This window comes from Drosophila simulans, chromosome 3L, assembly GCF_016746395.2.
Source record: "Drosophila simulans strain w501 chromosome 3L, Prin_Dsim_3.1, whole genome shotgun sequence".
Lineage (NCBI taxonomy): Eukaryota > Metazoa > Arthropoda > Insecta > Diptera > Drosophilidae > Drosophila > Drosophila simulans.
In genome coordinates, this window is record NC_052522.2 from 5,517,378 (window position 1) to 5,523,513 (window position 6,136).

The window sequence follows — 6,136 nt, forward strand, 5'->3', positions numbered from 1 at the left end:
CCGTGGCAATTACGACCAGGCTCGGGAGTCCTGGATCGTGGGAGCGCTCCTTTTACAGGATACAGCCGCGCTATTAAGCACCGATCTAACGGTTCATAATTATGCAAGTACCTTGTCACGCCAAATCCAAAAAGACATATGCTTTTCCATCACTATATCCGATTTCGCATGTGTTCGATCATCAATCAGCATTAGTCCACAAACCGTAAACAAGAGCGACAACAGCTTAAGAGTTCATTGTTACAATTTATAAACTTTTTCGATGCCATCGGCGGCAGCAGAACGGAATTGGCCAGTAAACAACTCTGCGGAGATAGAAAGACACAAAGACACACAATGGCCAGACAATGCAGAGCAAATTATACCCTACAACAATGGCCAACAATGCCATTGGTAAACAGATGAGGATCCTCCGTCAATGGGATATGAATAATTTTCAAACGTTTTGTGGGTCAACTATGTGCGGACGCATTTGAAAGAGCAAACAGGATATTGGCCAATTTGGGAATTAGCTTGATTTTCCACAGGACAAAGACTGTTATCTTGATTTTGTTCAACTATTTTTCACAATATTTGAAGTATCATTGCTCCGGGTTCCATACTATTCCAAAATATTCTCTTTCTTTGCTAAGTAAATGTCCCAAACACTCTTACCACGCATTATCGTTTACCGTTGGCCTGCCAAATCGCATTTAATTGGTATTAAGTAAAATGTAGAACATTTCCAGCATTGCCGTGCGGTTTTTCTAGATTTTTTTCCTGCAGCTTCGAGTGTTGGTGGAGTAATCATAAGCATAAAGTGCCGCTGCGGCAGAGGCGTTGGCAGCGACGTAGGCAGCTGAGATTGACACAAACACTTGAAGTCGATCCGATGGGGCCAAAGGAGTGTGGGGGGTTTTGGCCGATTCACGATTCTTACCACCTCTTTCTTCCTCAATCTTCAGTCTCTTTCACCTCGTCGCGATTTGCGAATATGCCGTACACACGTATTCGTGTTAACAGTTAGCTCTGCCTTTGTGTGCGCTCTGCTTGCACCATTGTTATTGTTGTTGCTGCTGGCTCGGTTGTTTGTTGGCTCAGTTGCTGCTGTTGCTGTTGTTGCTGCTGGCGTACCGCTTCTGTCGGTCATTGGCTTAGCACACATTTTTCATTTCGTTGCGGAAAAAAGAGTGAATTCCTGCAGCGAGTTGGGATCGGCAGATCGGATCGGATCGCTTATTGATTCTCACAGTCTTCGGATGGCAAAGCGCACCTTGAGATACTTTTTTTTTTGTTTTTTTTAGCGGGCGCGCGTAATTGTGGTTTCGATTTAATCATTCATGGCGTTAATGAACAGGAATTTTTCAATCATCTTTAATTATCATTAAGAGAACAAACTCACTGCCTAAATATCATACTTTAAATTCCAGAAACCAATCCATTATGTAAATAGCTATATCGTTCGATAATGTGCCTTTATATATGTATGTAAGCTTGAAATTATAGGTTTTTGCTCAAAGTATTGAACATTGTGACCTGCTTAATTGCTTGGGTAAAATATGTCAAGAAATTCGACATGTCTAAACTCTTGGAATCGATGTCTTATGATCACTTTAGTTTCTCATTTACCGCCACTTTGCTGTTGAACTTTAAATGGGTCTGTGTGAAATGGCAGCTTCGGCTAAGTTCAAATAGTGTTCACCTCCACTTCTGCTGGAGCAGCCTTTCAATCCTGGGCACAGGCATTCACCGGCCGACCAATCAAAGTCCAGTCGAGTCCGTTCAGCGGAATGGTTCTTAGACAGCCGACCAATTTGACCTGTACAGGTGTCTATTACTAAGACAAACAGACGGACAGGCGAACGCAGACTGACAGGCAAACAGAGAAAAGCATTCACTTTGCCTCCCCGTCTTTCTCCGCCCGATTCTACAGGTCCTCCTCCGCCTCCAGTCTTCAGTCTTCGGTCGCGATTCTGTTGCCATTCCAGCCTCTGACGAATGGCAAGTTCATTGCTCCTAACCTAATTTTTCAAACATAATCATGAAGTAAATCAGGTTTGGCACATAGATAACAACAACTGTTCAAGAACGAAGACTGGAGACTGAAGACTTGAGCTGAGACTCCGCCAAGTGGCGGGCTATCAATGAGTCTACGTCTCTCCATCTCTAATTCTATCTCCATTTCCATCTGTGTGTGTGTGCGTGGTGAGAGCTTTTACCGCAAAATTCGCGCGTGTGTTTAACACCTTTCCCGAAGCCAAGAATTGCACCGTAAAATGTGGATCAGTTAAATATTATTATATTTTAAAGGTATATGGCATAGAATGTTACAAAATGAAGAAGTATCACAATTACATTATCAATAAATTGTGGTATAGTATAAGAAAAAGGGCTCTTCAGAATAGGATGCAATTTCTTGATTTTAAGATTGATTTCTCTCAGTGCACTTGTTGGCCACCATTTGGCTGCTGTGGAGACTGAGGAACAGTTAAGAAGGCGAGCTTTAGTTGGCGTATTCTGGTGTTCTATTGGCGTGGGCCCAGAGTCAAGTTCTCACATCAGCAACAGCAATAGCAGTTGAAATAGCAACAGAAGCAGCTGCAACATTACCAGCAGCAGTTGAACTACTTACCCACTGGGAAGGCCAAAAAAAGTGTTTTTTTTTTTTGCCAACAGAGCGGTAATTGATGGCAAGATCTGAGATTGTTGTTGCTGGTAGCAGCTGACAACAAGTGGCAAGCTGAGGCGAACTCCTTAATTTGTTGAGTGACCAAGCAAACAAACCGACCAAAACACCCAACAAACAAACAATCGGAGGTCTTTATGAGATTTGGGTTAAGATTGATTGGGGACTTGAGTCCTTCTGGGACTCCTGATTGATTGTTGGATTTTTCGATTAAAGTTAAAAAAACGTTAACTAAAGAGAATGCTAATAAGATTGAAAAAATTGACTTATACTGATTCTGCTCTTAACAGCTGTGTTTAATTCTTAGTATGCATTATCACATTAAACGTTAAAAATAAATGACAGCCAATGACCTTCATTATTTCCACCCTGACTAAAGCATAATTGCCAACAATTAGGAGGAATTAATTGCCAACAAAAAATCCCGCGTCTTGAAATGCAAATCGAATTGAGTTGCGCAACCGCAGCTCAGTGTCCAATTATTCTTAACTACCTTAGCCTTTTTTCCACGATTTCTGCACCGCCATTGCGTGAAGATTGAATACAATAAATTAACTAGTTTTTGATGTTGTGTCATGCAAAATAATTTTCGAATTATTATGCCTTAATCCCGGTAATCAATCACAGCGCCCGAAAAACAAAAGACTCAGGCGACAAACTCGAAACGAAGATATATGCAAAACAAAAATCGGGAAAGGAGGCAAGTGGAAGAATTTCTTTTTCTTGCCAAAAAATAAAGCAAAACCGATAACCAATGTAATAAATAATGAATATATATATACATATGTACTTATGTATGTTGCTACCACCGGTAACTTTCCTGGGCCTTTTCATTTCAGCCATCATTTATTTGTTGAAGTGCGGCCGGCAGCTTCTTTGGCTTGGATGGTGCTGAAACTGGTGGCCAATGAACTCCAGCAATGAAAACGAAATGTATAAAAAACGAAAACAACAAGAACACAATGCGGCCACGAAGAAGAACCAAAGAACGCGACAGAGCCCGAAACAGAAACCGAAAGATACCAAAATTGTTGTTCCTTTTTCCCCTTTTATTTTTTGGTAAGAAGTCAATGAACCTGGCCAACTGCGTGTGTGCGGGAGCTTGAAATAAACTTGGCTAACCAAAAAACGAAATGAAATGTAAAGAAAGAAATGATTGTTGCGCCCAAAAACTGAGCGGGAAGAGCGGGAACGGCCAGAAAGAGCCATCAAAAGCGGGCAAAACGATGATGAGTTGGCCAAGAAGCCGGGCCAACAAGCCAGCTGTAGATGCCGGCTTTTTGGGCCTACGCATATACCCGTATGTCTCTCACATTAACTATGTGAGGGTAAACCCTCGTACGTATTCGTTTTTTTTTTTTCTTTTGGGTGTTAAATAATACAACCGCCTAAGAGGCACTTGTTGTTGGCCAGAGGCTTTTGCTTTTAGCCCCAATGAATTCATATTTATTTAAAAGAGAATGCTTCCTCCTCCATTTCTCAACTTTCAATTATGGGATACGCGGGATTTGTTGTCGATCGGGATTCCATTCCCTAAGACGCAATAGTTTTATGCTAAAAATTTCCGAAAATCACTTTTGTTTATTCGTTTAGTTGAAAGTTCTTTCCTTTTCTGGACGGCTGAAAATTAATGATGCACGATTAAAAAGAAGAAGCTATTCGCATTAATAAATTGTTATTCAAATTGCCTAAATGTTGAACTTGACAGCGCGTTCCTTTCACTAACTAGCGTAGATTACGCATTTAATTACGGCACCTATACATTCCTATATACCTATATATTCCTAGTGAAGTTTGCTTTAAGTACTTATAACAATTTTACTTACATATCCAACATAATATTGATTCCCTGCCACGATGATGATGATTTATTATATATTTAAGTCGTCTACATAGAACACTTTTATTTTTTCGAGCGCTTAAAAATTTTTTTCCGTCCATGGCTAAATGAGTGATGATGTATTAACTATTAAAATTATGTTCATGCTCGTGTGGTGTTTAAGAATTTATTGACCCCACCGCGCCAGGTTTTTGCTTTCAGCCAAAAGAGTTCTAATGGCTAAACAAAAAAGGTTCTAATCCCAGTTGCCGCACAGAGTCTTTCGCTTTTTGCCAAGCCAACTTTGAATGCTTCAATTGTTATTTATAGAGAATGATGGCAGCGGCAGTCGAGTGTGGCAGAAACTAATGAGTTAGGCCTTTATTCCCGGCCGCAAACGGATGCGGATTTACCTTTTGATTCGCATCCTATCATCCGTCTTTTGTCTTTCCATCGGGCGCTAAGTTCAAGGTTGGCTTGGCCAGCTAAAATATTGATTACACCACGTGGTCAATTACTTTTAAATTATGTAAATGCTCGTTTTTCAATTAGTTTTTAGTTAAGTCTTTTGTCTTGGCAGACTATAATAGAATGGCAAAATCCATTTACGGAATGTTAAGTGTTTTCCCCACTAATTATATATTGATTAACCTTCCAGGTTTTTGACGATATGCTCACCCATTTTTACGACTGCGGCTAGGCTTGTTGGATAGGAAGTTGGTATCTAGTCAAAATGTAGTCACTGAGTAACTGCTTTACACTTTATTTATAGCGCAATATTATAGAGTTCGATTAGATCATTAATGGTTGCGAGTTTGAGTCATGGAATGACTGGCGTTTATGCACAGATGTCCATTGATCTAATGCCGCTTTCAAAGTTATACTTTTACTTTTAACTTAACTTTATTTTAATGTCTCAACTCATTTTTTTAATACTACGTATTGAATTACGAACTTAAATAGTTCAAAGAGAGCATGAGTTTTGTTACATGTAAATAAATCTGTATGAAATCGAAGTTGTTTCACCATTCAGTGAAGAACTCCTTAAAAGTATTGCATAAATGTAAGAAACGAAATTAAGTAATCCATCACAATGATAAATAACCTTGTAAAGTGATGCAAAAAAGCTCTCACTTCCCATTTTGCGAACGAGACATTTGTTTGCCAATTGTTTGCATGCAATTATGGCATCATGATATTTGATACCCAAAAAACAGGAACAGAAATAAAACTGAAACAGAAACAAATCATGAACAAACCAATTACATGCCGTGCCAAACTTCTGGCCAAGAGAGAGAGCCCCACCAAACGGGTTAAGAGCATTGAGAACAAGTGGCCCACGGACGGCATTTTGTTGCGCTTGGCTTGCGCCGATTCTAAACTTGTTAGAAGAGTGGTGTTGTAATTTTACGCTCGCATGCTCAATTTACGCTCGCTGGCCAGACTGCGGGTACACTGAAAATAAAATCAGCCCAGTATCTAGTAAAAGCTCACTCTCAGCTCGGCTTAAAGAAGTACTTATTAGACTTGAAATATTTGTAATTCATATTTCATATTTCTCTTAAAAGTCCATTTAAGCGTATACTTCTTTCTTATTGATATATCATTTTTATATTTCAAGACAAAGTTCTTTTTATAATATTACTTCTATT